Genomic DNA, 18264 nt, shown 5'->3' with positions numbered 1-18264 from the left:
AGCCTGGCCCGAGCCCTGCCTTTGAAGTGCTATCAGGGCTGGAGATTATTCAGCAATTCTTCTTTCTCCCTGTCAGGAGTCCTTCTGAGGAGAAGGGAGGGGAGGATTTTTGGATGGAGGTGCTGGGAGCTGCTGGGGAGCACTTGGCCCCAGCCCAGCAGCATTGAGGTGCCCGTCCCCAGGCAGGGGTGCCTGGCACTGCTGAACTGGGCTTTTGTCTTTGCTGGGGGCCCACATCTCCCCTGCTCAATGGGGACAACAAGGCTGCTGAAAATCGATTTGTTTTTGAAAAAACCCATGTGTGCAGTGCGCCCTGAAGTGAAAAGAGTGATGATTTTCCATTTAGCTGTCTGATTTCCTGAAAGGTGGCCAAACTGCTGGGAAGCGAGGGTGCAGGCGGCGCTCCCAGCACCCCGTGCTGCCGAGTGCCAATCCTGGATCCTGCTCAGTTTTGCTCCGGGCTCATTTCGAGAAACAGCCACATCAAAACAACAGCCCAACCTGCCGCCTTCCTGTTTGCGAAAACGCGGCTGTGAAATTGCAGGAGGGCGGGCAGAATGATGAACTCTGCCGTCCTCCTTCGGGGCTGCTCTGCCAGGTGCTGCTGGGAGCCTCCGAAAAGGAGCCCAAGCACTTCCTTGTCCCGTGCTAGGCTGGAAAAGTGGGAAGAGCTCAAAGGGTTGCTGTGTTAGCAGGACAAGGGATAAACTGCAGAGTATGAGCAGTGGGGTGTGCGTGAGAGGCAGTGGCTGCCTGGCTCCTGACTGATCAGGGTGGCACAGGGCAAGAGCTTAAATCACTTTGAAATTGCTTAAAAGTATCATTTTATTTTGTTTTTAGTGCATTGCTTGATGGAGCATCCTCTTCCACCTCCTAATGTTGTTCCAGCACGAAGGAAGCTCATCCTGGGCAGCTCAGCTCTGCTGCAGCCCGACAGAAGCCAAGGGAGGGGACGAGCAGGGGGGGTCACAGTGCTTGTTTTAAAATCTTCAGGGATTGGGAGGAGCAGCAAGGGCTGGGTGGTTTTGGCAGGGCAGCCCTGGCAGCACCTGGCATCTGCTCGGCAGGTTCCAGGACTAGAACCAGCTTTGAGGGGCCAGACCTTGTCCTGGACACATCCCTGTGGCCATGCTGGCAGCTGACCTGGCCCAGGCCACCTCTCACAGCTGTGCCCACATGCCCAGTCATTTGCATGACAAATTCAAATCTTTTTTATGGGAAACCATCACACTGGGGCTGTCAGGGGGAGTTTTGGCTTGTGTGGGCTGTAGCATGGGCAGCCCCTGTGCTGTCATGCAGAAGCGTCACCATAAATACCAGTGCTGGAGCGCTGGTCATCACCTGGACGAGCCCAGCCAGAATCTGGCATCATGTCCTGGCATCACCTCCCTTCCCACCCGGCAGCAGCAAGCAAGAGATATAGCCCTGTACCCCAGGTGGCTGCTGCCAGACCCTCCCCACTTGCCTGCCATGAAGGGGGATGGCTCGGGTGAGATTTCTGCCCTTTCCAGGCACTGCCTGTCCGTGGGGTGTCCCCTGTCACAGAGGCACAGCCAAGGGCTCTGCTGCCAGCTGCTGCCTGAATCTGCTCTTGATAAGGAGCAGGGGTACCCAGCCCTCACCGCTGCAGCGCTCCCCCCACTGTCCCACGTTATCTGGGGACACCCACGGGTTCCTGCCAAGGTCCAGAGCTTTGCAGTGGCACCCTCAGCCAGTGGCCATCCCCAGGATGAGGATGAGGGCACTGGGGACATGGGGGGCTCTGCCAACCCCCAGAGCCCAGCTCCCCTGGCTAACGAGCCCCAGCACCAAAACTTTGCACTGAGAGGGAAAGGCTAAGCATAGGATTTATTTGCATAGTAACTGGGCTGCTGTTGGCACTTACCCTTTAAAATAGAGTTGACAGCAAAATGTTTTTACCCCCTCACATAGAGGGAATGCTAACAGCATCCTTTTTTTTTCCCCTCTCTTCTGGCTGAAACTTGTTTTTCCCTCCTTTGTGCCTCTCTGAATCCTGCCAGCGTAGAGATTCCCTTGTTCAGAGAGTAAAAAAAGAAAGGCAGAAAAAAAAAGAAAAAAACAGAAAAAGAAAAACTTAAGCCTGGGATTAAAAACCATCACTAAAATAGTTTGAATAACAAAGTCAACTGACTGGCCGGGAACCCAGTGAATGCCTGTCACGTATCGCCCTTCGGCCGGGCACGGTCATGTGTTTCACTAGATAGTTCCTGGAAAAGCTTCTGCTCAGCCTGATAGACCTGTGGCTGCTGATACTGCTGCACCCACTCTCCTGGAGGGCTGCGGGAAACTTCCTGACAGGGGGATAAATTGTGGGGGAATAAATAAATCTCCCTTGGGTACCAGAGGTGTTGGGTGTTCTTGGGACCTGAGGCTTCTCGAGCTTCAGCGGTCACAGCATCAGCACTCCGGGCCAGCAGCACCCTCTGTCCTTACTGATGTCTTTAGAAAGGGAATTTATGGTGGGTTTGTGGGTTTTTTCCCCCCTCCACAAATTTTTGCATAGTTTCAGCTGAATAAAGAATCAAAAAATGGGACCTTGCATGAGATAGAAGCAGAGGGTTTGTACCTCCCCCCTGGCAGAGCCAACTCAGCCACGTCAGACACATCATGTGGGGCTATGCCACCACGGAGTGTGTTACTGCAGGGATTTGTACCTAAACCCAAACCCAAATAACTGTTGTTTTATCCTTTTGCTGACTCCAGCAGCACAAACCTGGAAGCAGAGAGATGTGACAAGGCACAGCGACAGGAATGATGGCTCAGATAAGGCCACACAGTGTGGGAGGGCAATTAAAGGCTCAGATTTATTAGCTGTGTGCCCATGCTCAGGAGGCTGATGAAGCAGTTGGAGATGGAAAAGTTGGTAATGGAAAGGTCAGAGACGGAGGCTTGTCAGAGGATGAATTGATGAGCACCCAAAATCCCAGAAGCCGATTTTTAAAAGCATGTGCCCACATAAAACTGGAGACTGTGGTCTTTTGTAAATCAGCCAGGAACATGTCTTGGTTTGAAAATAGCACTGAGCATCTTATTACATGTTTAACACTCAAAAGATCTTTTAAAATCAGACTCAGCTCACTGGAGTGGCTCCTGTTCATGGATAAACGGAGGGGTCAGTGTGTGCAGACACCCACGGCCATTTGTGGTCTCCTGTAGCATCCGCTGGTGTGTTCGCATGAGCTGCTGACATGTGAGCACCTTAAACAAACCCTGAGCTCTGCAAAATGAAAGTGAAATGAAATAAGTAAGTCATGCCATTAGTCTCCTGTGAGCTGGCTTTAAAATTAGCAGGTTTTAGACATAAACATGGTAGAACAAGCCCTCGGGGGAAGAAAAGCCCTCCAAAAACCACATCCTACCTTCTTTTCAACCGTGTACACTGCTCTTTATTTCACGGCACTTTAGTAAGGTAAACTAATTTGGTTTCCTGTTTCCAATGAATTTTACATGTAGAAAAACATTTATATTATATACATTATAAATCTGATTAGAAACATGGATGTATGAACAAACACGTTTTTTATCAGTAGCTGTGTGTATTTGTGTGTGTATGTGAAAGAATACATAAAAATGCCTTATTTCGACTGGCATTTTAACTATTATTTCACAAATCCTGGCTTTCTGAAGATGCCAGGTGAACCCCAGTTTGGAAGATAATTTAAAATAAGAAGCATAACATAACAGCAATGCAACCAAATTTAATGGCTGGTAGCACAAGCTAATCTGGGGCAAAACCATGTCCTGGACTGAGCTCAGGCTTAATCAGACTGGGAAAAACAGTAAAAATATCCCTGGTGATAAACAGTAAAAATATCTCACTGATGTGAGAGCCATGCCTGGAGATGGGGCAGCAGCTGGGGGCATCCCCTATCCTCTTGCCCACTGCTGCCATACGTACTCAGGTGCTTTTCCTGTCTGTCTGTCTGTCTGTCTCTTTGCATTCCCCTCTGTCCTCTTCAATCAGCCAACCATGGGCACTTCAGCCTAGTCTGCTCAGCCCAGAATACAGATATTTTGGGCATCTGCAATCTGGATGAAAGCTCCAGTCCTGCCAGGAACTCTGCAAAGGCTTGAATGGAAAAAAAATAAAAATATCCCATGGAGTTGGGTAGAGGCTGCCAGGCTGCCCCAGCCCCTATCCCACAGGCAGGGAGCAGCCCCAGCCCCTCTGCAGCCACCAGCTGAGACAGAGCCTGCAGGAAAGATAATAAATTAAATCCAAATGTTTATTCCATTGGCACTGTCTGGGTCACGTGCCTTGTGGAGCTGGAGAGTGCAGGGATATTTTCTTGTAGCTGTCGAATAAACTGCTAGAAATGGTGTCTCTGTAGAGATCCCGGAGGAGGCGGGGGCTGAGGCCTGCTTGGATGGATGGATGGATGGATGGATGGATGGATGGATGGATGGATGGATGGATACACACCCACAGGAGCTGGCCCCAAGCTCAGAGGCCAGGCCGAGAGCTTTGTGCACAGGCAATGGGTTTGGGGGCAGGCGTGGGGGTGTCTGTGCAAGTGAGGCACTGGAGATTGTGGGCATGTGAGGACCTTGGATTTCCCCTCTCATCCTTGGCACACACACAGAATTAACTCTTCCCATCCTCATCAGACACGGTGAGCTCTGGATGTGCAGGGCCCTGAGCTGCAGCACAGCCCCAGCTCTGGTGGGTGTCTGCAGCGTGTCCTGGCTGCTGCAGGTCACTGTGCAGAGATGCTTTAAAAACCCCCACCCCAACCCACCGAGCACAGCCTGAGCCCGCTGCCCCACAGGTCCCAGCACAGTGCTTACAACAGGCTTACTCATTTCTCCAGTGAGTAAGACTGAAAGCGGAGCCCCACAAGGGCAGGACCGGGGGCTGATAAGGAGCAGCTCCCTAATCTCCAGCCCCAGCAGCCAAAAGGGCCAGGGTGATAACTCGCAGAGCCCCCAGCTCCCAGCAGTGCAGGGTGCTGCTGTCGGTTTGAGCGTTTGCAGAGCTGCACCTCCTCACCTCGCAGGGTTTGTCTGCAGTGGCCCAGCCCAGCCCAGCACCCCTCGGCCTCCCCAGGGGAGCCAGAGGGACCTGGTGGTGGTGGCAACCCCAGGGCTCACAGCCTGGCCCACTCACCTCCTCTGCTCTTGATGCCTTGAGCTCCTGGGGCACAGCCATGGGGAAAGGGGACTACATCATTCATCTGATCAATCAACCCTGTAGGAAGAGCCAAAGTTTAGAAACTGGAGGTAGGGAAGGTCCCAGCTGAGGTCCATCCTCATGCTCTGGGTCACACCAGGAAGCCAGGAGCACAGCAAAGCTGGCAGTCCCCTGATTCAGACCTGGGCTGGGAGGCTGGGACTTTGGCTCAGATACCTGGTTTTTGCTGGCTGGGTCAGACCCTGTGCATGCCCATCTCCTGTGGCACACACCCACTGCTGCTGCTGCACTGGCTCCGTGTCACCTGCCCCCAGCTCCAGGGATCAGCTCCACTGCCCCCTCACTGGCCCCGTGTGCCAAATTGCACATGATAAGCTCTGCTCCACAGCACATTTTTGTCAGAGGCTAGAGAGATAAAATCTTAAAATAGCTCACCATGACATTCGTCAGGGTCTGTGCCACCACATTTCCCACATGTTGCTGTCCTCTGTCCCTGGCTTCAGCCAGGAACATCCCTGCAGGAAGGCTGGGCTCCTGAAATGCAAAGCAGGACGTGCAGAGCTGCTCCTGTCCTGGAGCATCGTGGTCTCCAGGCAGCATGGGACTGAGTGTGACACCGCACTGAGTGTGACATGGCACTGCCAGCACTGTGGGGCAGGCTCTGCCTCTGCTTTCAGGGTGCCCCCACTCCCACAGGCCCCGCTGCAGGGCCCCCATCCCATCCTTGGCTTGCTCCAGGGAGCACCGTGCCCTTGGCCTCTTAGAGCCTTTGGCTCCAGCCAAACACCACTTGGCCAAGCCCCCAGCACGGGAACAAAAGCAGAGAGCCCCAGCGACGGGCCAGAGAGCTGGGGGAGGGTGCAGCTCCCTGCTCAGCTCCTCTCCAGCGCTGGAAACCAGCGGGGCATAGAAGGGAACCATCCTCTCGCTGCCTTTGTCACTCCCGGTGCTGCCCAGGGCTGCCCTGTGCCTTTCAGGGGTGCTCTGGTGGCTCTCTCAGGCTGGGTGCCAAGGGGAAGACCGGGGTGCCAGCATCTCCTCCTGGAAAGCCCACTTCCAGCTCTTTCCTTGCAGGAACCCACTTCTTTAACCCCTCTGGTGCCAGCTGGCCAGCACGGTGTCCTGGCTGTGGTCCCTGGGCTCTCACAGTGCTGCCAAGCGAGTGGCATTCAAAGCTTTAGCCTTTCCCAGCTTTTAGGCACATGCTCCAACTCTCCCTTATTTTGTGTTTAGCTTTGGGCAGCAAATATCACGTCATGGTTAAAGGCACAGCTTCAATTCATATCTATCTTGATTTTTTTTTAATGAAAAACAAGATTAAAAATAGTCATCAGAGAAAACAAACACTGTAATGCCCACACAGATTTTTTTCCAAACAACTTCAAAAATGCCCATGAGAGCCACTGCTTTTAAGTGTTGGAAAATCACAGTGGAGCCTTTGCAGTGCTGACACAGCTCTAAGGAAATGAAGCATTTTGTACAGAGGGGAAAACATGGTCCAGGTGTTACTGTACCACAAGCCCCAGCTCCTTCCTCTGCACCTGGCTCACACCTGGCTGGGGGCAGGTGGCTCTGCAGAGACACGTTGGGGTTACTAGGGAAGTCCTGCCAGCATCTCCTGGCCATGCCAAGGAAAATCATTCCATTTTCTCTGCCCTGTGCCTGGGAGGGGCTCACAAACCTCCCCGGCTCAGTGTCACCTCCAGTCCCAGCCAGTCACGGCACAGGCTGTTATGGCACACCAGGCTCCTTCCTTTATTCACGATACTAACTCTTTTATTCATGATAGGAGTAGTAAAAGCAGATGAGCTCACTCCAATTAGCTCATGGCCCTAGAACAAGCATTTTTCTCCCACCTCCTGGTGCAGACATGGTGGGGGACAGTGGCATGCCACCAAGAACCCACCAGCCCGGTGGCTCTTCCCCTCCTTACCACACATGGTACACGTGTGAGGCCAGTGCCTCACAGAATGGCCAAGTGCCTCTGGTTCCCCTGTGTGCCACAGAACAGAGCCAGGCTGGGGATGAGCGAGTCCCAAGCTCACAGGGATGTCACCCCAGGATGCCAAAGGGATCCTGGGGTGCCAGAGACCCTTAGCTTTGGAGCCAGCAGAGCCCACATCGACTTGAACTCAACTCTGCAGGCTGGACGGGACTTTTGGGGGGTTGTTTAGACTTGTTAAGGGATTTCCCCAGCCTCCATGGCCTCACTGCCCTCCCTCAGAGACACCAGCAAAGCCCCAGGGACCCACGTGCCTTGGGGAGCAGCAATGCAGCACAGCTCATAGCCCTGGTGTGTTTGGGACAGAGCTGTGAGGAAACCCCATGCAGGAAGCATTGGAAGTGACCCTGTGTGACATGTGCTGCATGGAGAAAGGGAGGTTCCCTCAGCAGGGGCTGATTGTGCCAGCACCCAGCAGCCACCCAGTGAGGCAGAGAAGCTGCACCCCCATTTGACCACAGGGCTGCAGAACCAGTGGGGATCTTTCCAGTGCAGATCAAGGGCTTGTCTGAAGCCCCTTTTAAAAAACAGATTCATTCCCAGCTTCAACCAGCCCTCTGCACACCAGAGCGCAGTGGCTCACTGGGCCTTCTCAGGGAGCTCAAGGATGCTGAGGCCTAGGGAGAGGTCAGCTCAGGGGAAAACCACTCTGGAGGGATCTAACCTGTCTGGAAAACAGCTTTTTGCCACTGTGGGCAGAGTACAGGCAGCACCACTGCCTTACCCAGCCTGCGCTGCCAGAACACATGGCACAGGTTTGGCTTTCCCCATGGAAAGGGCAGCGTGGCATCATTGCCCACGTGGGAAAGGCTCAGCTTTGTGCCCTTGGTGCCCCTGGACGCTATGTAAATACTGGCAGGATTTTCTTAGCAGCACGAAATGCACATCTGCTCATGCAAAGCTGCGGGCGGTGGCCGGGGAGCTGCAGCCGCTGGCCAGCGCAGGAAGGTCGCTGCCATGCACGGGTGCCTCCCCAGCATGGGCCAGCCTCCCAGCTTGAACTGTTGGCCTGAAAGGGCTTCCTGCATCCAAAACAGCCATCCCTGCTCCTCTCCTTGCCCAGAGAGCCCGGGCTGATCCGCAGCCCTCAACAGGGTAGGCAGCAAAGAAGCACCTCAGTGTGTCAGCCAGGGAGAGCCCCCAGCCCTGCAGCTCTGCTGTCCCCGGCAGGCTCATGGAGATAAGGCTGGAGGATGATCACTTCGTGCTGCCATCAAGACAACATGACTTGAAGCCCGACTGCTTCCAATACCGTTTTTTTCCTTTAATTGTTCTATTTCCATGCGCCTGTGCACACCCTGCTCTTGCCAGAAAAGCCAAGTGCTGATCATTGTCAGATGGTTCACAGAGAGGTTTCTGTTTTGTTTTGTTTTTTCAAGGATCCAAGATGATAGGGGGATAGAGACAACTTTTGTCCTCTGCTTAAAATAATTCGAGCTTTCCACTGTCTACGCCAGGCTCAAGCAGACATTTGCATAACAAATGAGCTTCTCCCCACATTTCAGCCCCTGGTGACCCCTGCAACTCTTGCACGAGGTGGCTCTATTTCCTTCTTTATCTACATCTCCATTCCCTCCATCACCTCCATCATCTCCATCTCCCATCTCAGCCCTGAATCTGGGGAGGGGAGAGCATGGAGAGGGTTGTAAGTTTTTGGCACTTTTGTCAGTCAAGACTCTAAACAGCTTCTGGAACATTTCACCAGTAAAACATTTGCTTGGTGACCAACAAATAATTCCAGGCATGTTTTATCTTGCTGTAAAAATGCCACAAAGCAGCTGATTAGTGGAGGTTCCTCTCCAAGCTAAAACCTGTTGACAGCAGGACCAAACACTGACTTTCCCATTATCAGCAGAAATGGCCTCTCTGTGCTGGGCATTCTCCAGGCAGTGATGGACAAGCACAAGACTCAGCTCTGAGAGCCTGCTTGGGTGCAGAAAAACCAAGCAAAGCCCTGCAAGTTTCACAGGATTTTTGTTTCACCCCTGAGACAGATTAACACTTTGCTAGTTCAGATGGATAAATTATGCTATTGCTCTTTAAACCAATTTCCTTGCAGAGTGTTCCAGAGAACACCTGCTGCAATGGCTGAAGTCACGATTTCCAGCCCAGCAAGAAGATAAAACTGCTGCCAGAGTCCATGGCCAGACCTGCTTTGTGCAGAACCACATCACCTCAGCCTCCCTGCCAAGAAACTGGAGGAATTTTCCAGTTCCCATTCTCCTTCTGGGAGGGAGAAAGAGGGGGAGTAAAGCTTACATACCTTTGTGAAGCTCTGAGAGGCATCAGGAGGGTTTTCATGAGAAACTGGATGGAAGCAAATGCTATCAGAGTCCAAATGCCCCATTAATTATATCAGAATAAGAATAATGATATAAGAATGTCATTCTGGGGAGAAGGGAAGTCCCAGCAGTCCTGCTACAGCCTTCTTACACAATGAAAAAATGTTGCAGTTACTCATTTTGAAATGAGTTTTTTGTAAGGGTTAGATTTTTTTTGGCATGACAACACATTGTGGGTACACAATTTAAAAATTAATCCATGACCAGTCAGAAACAATCATCCCTCCCTTTTTCTTCTAGAGTAAACTCTGAAATCTGGCTTTTTTTAACGTAATTGTATTTATAGAGCAAACCTCCAGAAGCCTTTGCAACATTAAACATCCACAGGTTCTTTCTGGGCAGCCCCCTGATATCAGTGAGTCACTGCAGCCCCCACAGCTCCAAGTGGAGGGCACACATCCCTCCTCCAGCCTGTGTTTCCCAGCGGGGGAGATGCTGCTCACAGCTCCTGGAGACCAGGCAGCAAATGCTTAATATAAGGTTTGAGGTTCAACCAGCCTGGGCTGTTGAACACTGCTCTTTCCACAGCAAACTCGGAGCATTACAAAGTGAGGTACAAGGCAAAATCCCAGAGAAATTCTCCTGAGTAATTTTTCTTGCCTCCGTGGGTTTGGGACTTGTTTTAGTGGACCCTAGCAGGCTACAGCCATGTGTATCCCTCCTTCTGTGTGCTGCAGGACTGTTATCCCTGCTGAAGGAGCAGAGCTCAGGGCAGGCCTCTCCAGCAATCCACGGTGGTTTATGGTGCTGCTCTCAGCCCTGAGAAGGGGTTGGAATCACGGCTTTCCTGGCACAGGCTGAGCAAACCCTGTGTGTCCCCAGGCTCCCCTGACCCACCTGCTGTCTGAGGGATGTTTCAAACATCAGCCTGAGATGCTGCTCTCTCCACTTGCATCACTTCACCACAAAACCATCCTCCTTTACATGCAAACCCCCAATCTCAGCAGCTCCACTGGGCACTGGCAGGAGACACCAACACAGTTCTTAATGCCCAGGCTGGCAGCCCTGAGCAGGGCAGGACAGGTCCCCTGGGCTCACCACGGGTCACAGTCCAACCTGCTTGGCTGCTTTGACTTCTGCTCAACTCCATCAAAGCCTCAGAGACACCATATGGCTCCCGGGGATGTTCCTCTGCAGGATTTGGTTTGCAGCACAAGAGTTGTGCCTGGCAGAGGCAGCAGAGCAGCTCCCCCCACCCTGTTCCAGAGTGCCCAGGGGTGACAAATGGCTCTGATGGCACCAGGGTGTCCCCAGCCCACGCCAGTGCCCAAAGCATGGAAAATGCATTGCTGTTTCTCACGGCGCTGTCCCAGGGACTGCTGTGTCTGTCCCAGTGGAACAGGGAAGGGGAAGCTCTCCCTGGATTTTTGGAGAGCCCTGTTGTGGGTTGGAGGGACAGGCGGGGATGGCAGTGGGAGCCAGGATGTTTCTCCTGGTGACTGCTAGGAAAAGACCAGCCTGGGAGCTGCCTGAGCTGCCTTCACTGCTGCACAGGCCCCAGGGCTGCAGAGGCCAGGAGAAGTTTTCCCTCAGGCTGAAAGAGCCTCCAGCTTCCTTCTCCCAGGTGTTTTGAGAAGCTCATTCCCAAGAACCAGTCTCATCCCAGGTCAACCAGGCACAAGCACCACCAGACATCTCGTCGTGGGGCACCATCTCCAAACAGTGCACTGAAAGCTGGGAAAACTGAGGCACCTACAACCCCCAGGAAAACGCTGCAGGCTGTTCTCATATTGTTTGGGAGGGACAGAAGGGACCACTGTGCCCTGAACCCTTGGTTTGACCTGGCACCTTCCACCAGCAGCTCCTTGTCCTCCTCACTGTCCCCTCGCTGACCCAGTGCCACCAGGTGACAAATCCTGCAGCACCAGGACGTGCTCCCCGCAGGTACCAGTGGCCGTTTCAACAGTCACTGGCTGAAAAGAGAACAAAAACAGCAACAAAAGACCAACAAATAGTTGACTCTGTTCCCAGGCAAATAAAAAAGAGTGGGTTTGGATCGTCACTGCTGTCCCTTTGTTTACCGAATGCAGTAACAAAAACGGCCAGGAAACAAAAAAAATATATTCTCTGATAGCGCCAATTTATTGTGGGCAAAGCAGGCTGGGACATGCCCCAGGGAAGGAGGGTCAGGCTCTGGGGACGGGAAATAAACGTGCCCAAAAGCACTTAAAAAACCTGAAAGGACCAGCCCTGATTGCAGCAGTTAGAAGTGATATATTCTTGGCATGGAAACAAAAAGCAAATTCATAGCAGGTTTGGAGCTGATCTTACTAGCTTACATGGGATTTTATACTTAGGTAATTCTATTGTTGGCTGGAGCTACCTGATTTATGCCTGAATAAGGTCCTGATCCTGCAAACATTTACTGATGTACTTTAGTTTTACCTTTGCCCCAAGCCATCCTACTAATTTTCCTGCAGTGAGGGTAGTGCCTGTCTGCAGAGCTGGGGCCTTCGCAAGAGGAAAATCTGTGTCGTAATGCCTGAAATGAAGAGGAAATTTTGCAGTGAGACAAGAACTCCCCCAGGCTGTGGTCATTCCCCAGCCTGAGACACTGCCAGCCCCAAGCAGGACTCCCAAGATTGCCCGTGCAGCCCCTCTAACCCACAAGATTCAGGAAGCAGTGGGGGAACATCCCTAACACGAACCTGCAGCTGCATCGAGCTCTGAGTCTCTGCAACACATAAAGCAGCAGTGTAACCCCGAGTTTACTCTCATGACACTCCTCTCCCCAGGGCAGACCCTCCAAACAGGCTGCTAAACCTAGCAGAAGCCATTTGGACTGTCCATTTCCATTCAAGAAAATGGCATTTACTGTCAAAAACACCAATTTACCCTGTAAGGCAAAATAAATAGATTAATCCATCAAACGCTCTCCTTTGACAGGGAAACCACTGGGTTTGCTCCAAAGTGAGCAGGAGAATAGCAAGATGTCCGAGGTGACAGGAGGAGGCCCCGGAGGAGAAGCTCTGAGCTCTCCCACCTCAGCATTCCGGCCAGCGAGATGCCCCCGTGGCCGCGTGTCCGGCTGCGCTGCTGCTCCCGTGCCCCTCGCATGCTGCTAAAACCAGGCAAATGAAATAAAAAGGGACTGCGAGCCTCGGAGCAGCTGCTTTCCCCACTGCCGCTGCCAAGCCTTTCCGAAAGCACAGCTATTCCCCGGCGCGCGGGAGAATTAATTTGCTTTACAATGGGCTCCGCGGGCAGTCGGGTGTCTGCCGCAGCCCGGGGGGAGCGTGGGGAGCCAGGAGCAGCACCTGCAGCCAGCCCTGAGGATGCTGAGGAGGCTGGAGGGGCACCCAGAGCAAACCCCCTCCTGTACCAATCCCTGCTGCCTCCCGGGGGACACCTGGCCAAGACGCATCAGTGCCAGCCCCCAGCCCAGCGATGTCCACCAGCAAAGCTCAGGTGCTGCTTGCGGACCTCGGGGCACTGCAGCTCCCGCAGATGAGCTGTGGGATCTCTATCCCCCCAAAACACACCTGGCAAAGGGTGCCAGCAGCAGTGGCAGGGCTGGGACCAGGGGCGGTGGTGTGTCCAGAGCCTGCCTTCATCCCACAGCCCCCAGTGCTGCTGTGCACCCCGGAACGCTGGGCTTTGTGTCCAGTGAGCTCCAGGACACTGCCATGGCCACACAGAGGGGCTGCCCAGAGGTTCTGCCCCGTGTCTCATTGGAGCAGCATTGGAGACAGCACCCAAAGGCACTTCCAGAGCAGCTCCTCTGAAATGGGCTTTGTTTATGCTGTAGCAGCCTGGAGAAATGAATATTGCCTGCTCAGAAAGATTTAAATATACATAAAATTAGAAGGAGGAAGTGTTAGCTAAAATTTCGTACTTCTGGAAGGCAGACGGTTCGTTAGCAGTACTTTAATGAGGCTCTAACCTCACTGTAATGCTTTTATTAATGCTCGTTGCTTACTGAGTGCCAACTGCTTGGCTCCTCTCCGACAGCCCGGCTGGTCCACAAAGAGAGGGGTTGAGGGGTCCTTTGATGCAAAACGTGAGCACGTTTCCCCCACAGCCAGGACAAACGACAGTTGGTGAGATGAGACAGCCCCAAACCCAGCAGATGGTGCCCAGAGCAGGCAAAGCAGCGAGAGCAGGGTGGGCAGGAGGGACACGGGAGGGAACAAGGGAAGGGAGAAGAGGAGATGCCAGTAATGCCATCGACACTGCTCCTGTTGGCTGCAGCTGGGTCAGCATGAGGGTCAGGCAATGAGCAGTGACAGGACATCAAGGATGGATGTGCTCGGGGTTTGGTGACACGGGCAGACAGGGGGAGGTGCAGGATCCAGGAGGCAGGTCCCAGTGGCTCAGCACTCAGCCTGCTCCCACCGCTCTAGTGCTGTAGATATCTCGTGTGCTTTGAGGCCAGAGCTGCATCCAGATCTCACAAGAGACATGCTTTGGTCAAACGTGAGTCCTTAATCCAACAAACTTCCAAACACCCAAGACACCATACCCCAAAATTATACTGTGACTGTGGAGGGAGAGCCTGTGCCTTTGAAGTGCTCCCAGCCCTGCTGCGGAGCTGATCCAACTGAAGGAAAACCAGGAGAGGATGGAGTCCCTCCTCCAGCCACTCTGCCCTTCCATGCCCTTGTCCATGCCCCTGTTGGCTGCAGAGGGGAGGAAGGGACACCACCTGCTTGTGGAGCTCACCTGCTCATGGGGTGATGCCCAGGCACCTTGAGCACCCCTCTCGGACGTGGCTGTGGCCAGAAGGACAAGGATCACCTCAGCAGCTGCTGGAACACTCCCCCACACCTCCTGGGAGCCGAGGTGAGCATATGCCGTATGCTTCTCCTCCTGTTCCTCGAAACTCTCTGAATAGAGGGATTAAAAATCACCCCTTGCAGCCTGAAACAAGAGAGCCAAGGCTCCGGCTGATATTCCAGCACAGCGGAGAACAGGTGGGCTGCTGCATCCGTGCTGAGCAGGAATGGGAACAGCTTGTGGGAGCCTTGCCCTGGCTCTGCCTGCGGTGCCACCCCTCCCAGGAACGTGCCAAGTAGAATCCCATGCTGGTCCTGGAATCACAGCACAGAGCCAAGTGCAACAAGGAGCTGGGTCTGCTGTCCCACCATTGTCCAGTGATGGCTTCAGAGGCAACCAGCGCGTCCTCGGCAAAGAAGAGTTCAGCACTGTACCATAACCAACTGAAATGGGCTTTCATGTCATTTTAGTCAAAAAAAAAAGAGGGAAGAAGATTATCCAGAGAAAAGAGGAGGAAGCCAGCAGGCTGCCAGGGCACAAAGTGATGGGTGAAACACAGGGCAGAGGCAGGAATGACCAGCTCCTGTCCTCACTACATTCTGCCCAGCCTGCGAGGCAAAACCAGCAAACTACAAAATCTCTGAACTAGTAAATTCACAACCTATTTTTTTTTCTCCACATAAAACTGACAGATTCAAAGCCAGACATGGAAATATCTCAGGGTGCTGATGTGCGTTTTTCTTGTTAAAGTTTCTCTGAAATCTGGCCTGGTTCTTGTGAAGAAAGAAAAAAAAAAAAAAGCAGAGAGAAAAAAGAAATAGGATCTTTTCAAGTAACACTAGTTAGATGCATCCGTTTTTAGAGTGACTGCTATAGGCAACTGGGAAATTGGTAAAATAAAAATGTTTTCCCAAATATTTTTTGCCCAAATATGATGTGGTTGTTTTGTTCTTTTTTTTTTTAAATAAGACTTTGATTCAATGACCTAAATTTATCAGAAATCAGAATAAAGCAGAATCTAGAAATGCAAATGAAACATGGAAAATAAAATAGGGCAAAACAGAATGGCAAATACTGTGAAATTTTCAGCTGGAATTTACAGCAGCATCTAAAGCCCACTCACACCAGACAGTAAATGCTTGTTCCAAGCACAATAAAATAGTCCCAGAATAAATCTTTTTAGTTTCTACTGGCCCCATCCAAAGCTTCCCTGCACTGACAGTGAGACCTTGAAGATCTCCTGGGGCCCAGGCATCACTTTGCACTTGTGAGAAAGTGTGCCAGCCTGAAACACAGTGTTCTGAATCCCATGGTTCCTGTGGCAAAATATGAGAAACTTGGTATTTTAAATGGATTTTATCCAGGGCATAAAGCAGAAGAGTTTTGTCCCAGTGCAAAATGGGAAAACAATGTAAAAAACTGAGCACAGCAGTAAACAAGATGCACATTGGCAGTGCTCATCACCCTGGCAAGGGTAATTGCCCTCAAGTTTAATCAAGGTAGAAGGAGGGGATTTGGAAGCACCACATCCCGTGGCACACTTCCCTGCTTTGTCACATCACACTAAACACTCGATAAAAGCTCCCTTTGAAGAGGAGCCAAGCCCATCCTCACTTGAGTACAGTGATACTGCACTGGGTTAGCTGAGTTGGGCTTCCACTTGTGCAAAGAATTTGTAAGAGGCAGAAAAAACAGTAGGAGTGAGCAGACAGTGTTGCAACTCAAAGAAAACTACAAAACACAGTTCAATAATTAATTATTGGGGTTTGCCTCTATTTTTTTTGCTGGCAGTGAGACAAACAGACTACTGTATTAGTAAAATGTATCCGTCTCTACAGATTTGGATATGTGTCAATAAATATTCAAAAATCACTTGCCATCTCCCCAAAATCATGAGATGGGTAAGAAAATAAATAGAATAAAAAACCTAATAGTAACAAAGGTTTTTCTTTTGTGTCTTTGCTTCTGAGCTGTTGGCCTGCCAAGCTAATTTCAACAGAACCTTGGTTAAAGGAATATAGAAAAAGGGAAGGTGAGACTTTCCCATCATTACACCAGAAGAGTTTAGTTTCCCAGGAAAGCAAATCTGTAACGCGATGAGATCACTTCCAGCTGACGAATCTGAAGTTTGTTTTTAGAAGGCTAAGAACAACAAAAAAAAAAAGAGATTAAGAAAAAACCCCAGCACCCAAATGCAGATCACTTGGACATTGGGTATTTGGGCCCAGCCAGAGTGGGTAACATGCCATCCTCCTGCTTCCCAGTTAGGGCACAGGGACACTGGTTTCCTCAGGGAATTCAGCTTGGGCAGAGGTGTGAGTGGTGATGGATCTGCTGCCTTCGCCAGATCGCGATTTCCCAGTGCCCAGTGACAACCCTGGGATTTGTCCTCGGTGTGACCCCACCCCAGCCAAGAGCCGGAGGGGCTGGGGGCAGTTCCACTCCGGGGCTTTCATCCTGGCAGGCACAGAGGAGCCGCTGCCCATCCAGCCAGGGCAGGGCAAGGTGGGAGCTTGCCTGCTCTTCTCCCGCATTACCAGAGGCTGATGGAGGCATTCTCCTCCTCCTCCTCCTCCTGCCTGTGCCAGAGCCCCACCCTGGAGCACAAACAGCCTCTGCCCACCATCCCTGCTCCCTTTCAGCCCATGCCCAGCTCCTCCAGGTGTTGTTTGCTCTCCCAGCACAGCTCTTGTTCAAAGAGAACTCACCACAAAAGTTCCGTGTCGTTGCTATTGATTCTCAGCCCCAGCCTGGTTTTGTAGAGGTGACCAAGTGAGTGGCAGGTGGTTGGTTCTTCTACTTATTTTCTGCTGGATGGGGACACCAAATATTTGCTTTCTGAAATATTTGCAGCAGCTCCACTACAATTAAAAACATCAACTGAAATGCTCAAAAAGGGTGGGGAGTGATCCTGTGCCTTCACTCTCCCTCGAGCTTTGCTAAGATGACACAGAAACTCCTGGGCTTTGTTGCTTTGCCAGGGAGTGCATCTCAAGGGCAACACATGTGATGGATTAACCTTTGGTTTCACTGGAAGATGCCCACAGGAGTGGATCTGGACTCCTGATTTCTGACCCATAGCAGACCAGTCCTAGGGAACAGCTTTCACTAACACAAGTACAAATGCAGAGCAGTTAAAGCACTCACCAAACCAATCCCATTGCAGCAGAACAATTCAGGCCCTGCATTTCAGGAACAACAAAACTGCCTGAGGGTATGTGCTAATTACAGACTACTCCTATCATTCCAGTTTGCTTTGCAAGACACCGTCCAGACAACCAACCAGAGGAAGAGTGACTTACCTTTGATGAGAGGAAGCTCCAGCTATGATCAAGCGTGGATGTTGCACTGAAGGCAAATTTAGGGTAGGCTGAGCCAAGTCCTCCTCTGTATGAGCTACACACACTGTTCAGTAGTAGAATCACTGAGTGATGTGTCCTCATCTGCGACCTCCAGAAGTGCTGAGTTCTAGATAAATTTTCTCTCACATAATGGCCACATTTCAAAAATAGACCAGGAATTTTGGAGACAAAATTCTCCATTGCTGAGATGTCCAAAGGCCTTTGTGCTCCAAGGTTCTCACAATGTCTCCAGATGCAGCAGGGGCAGCGGGAGGAGGGCTTCCTTCCAGGCAGGGACTGCTGCTGCAATAGGTGTTCAAAGCCACAACTCAGCATAAGTTTTGCAAAAAGGGGACACCTACACAGACCACAGGATTGCTTGGGACTGAGTGCTGCATCCAAAGATCTGCTGGTGAAATGCCACTGCCTGCAGGGTGGAACATGGGATGGCAAAGGACAGGTCCATCCAACTCGGCAAATCTGGGACAGAGACTCTGGCCAGTGGGTTCAAGCCATGCCAGTCTCTTCCCAGCTCTTACTCTTCTTCATCGCCTCTCCTGGATGAGAGAGGCAATCATTTAGGAGTGGATTTTTAACTCAGTGCCATGGTTCACTGATAGGATCAGACCCACAGAGCATGCAGGGTATGACTCAGTGCAAAGCACCTTCTATTCTGCCATCTTCCTAGGCAGACAAAATGCTTTTGGCTTT

The 18264-nt window shown here is 51.7% G+C and overlaps 1 long non-coding RNA gene across 4 annotated transcripts in view; it reads right to left on the bottom strand.

The window, feature by feature from the left end:
- Positions 1 to 117: 117 nt before the first annotated feature.
- The window catches only part of LOC116452675, a 29696-nt gene continuing 11549 nt past the window's right edge, over positions 118 to 18264 (bottom strand). The window contains exons 2-6 of one of the 4 annotated variants that reach the window (XR_004243567.1): positions 17515 to 17856; positions 9418 to 17022; positions 5129 to 5209; positions 3101 to 3238; positions 118 to 2033 (exon numbers count right to left, since the gene is read on the bottom strand). This is a non-coding gene — a long non-coding RNA (uncharacterized LOC116452675). The other 3 variants (XR_004243564.1, XR_004243565.1, XR_004243566.1) reach the window with 3 other exon arrangements.

Source organism: Corvus moneduloides, chromosome 17 (assembly GCF_009650955.1).
Source record: "Corvus moneduloides isolate bCorMon1 chromosome 17, bCorMon1.pri, whole genome shotgun sequence".
Classification (NCBI taxonomy): Eukaryota; Metazoa; Chordata; class Aves; order Passeriformes; family Corvidae; genus Corvus; species Corvus moneduloides.
Note: the sequence above shows the minus strand (reverse complement) of the source record. Positions and strands in the feature narration are given on the sequence as shown.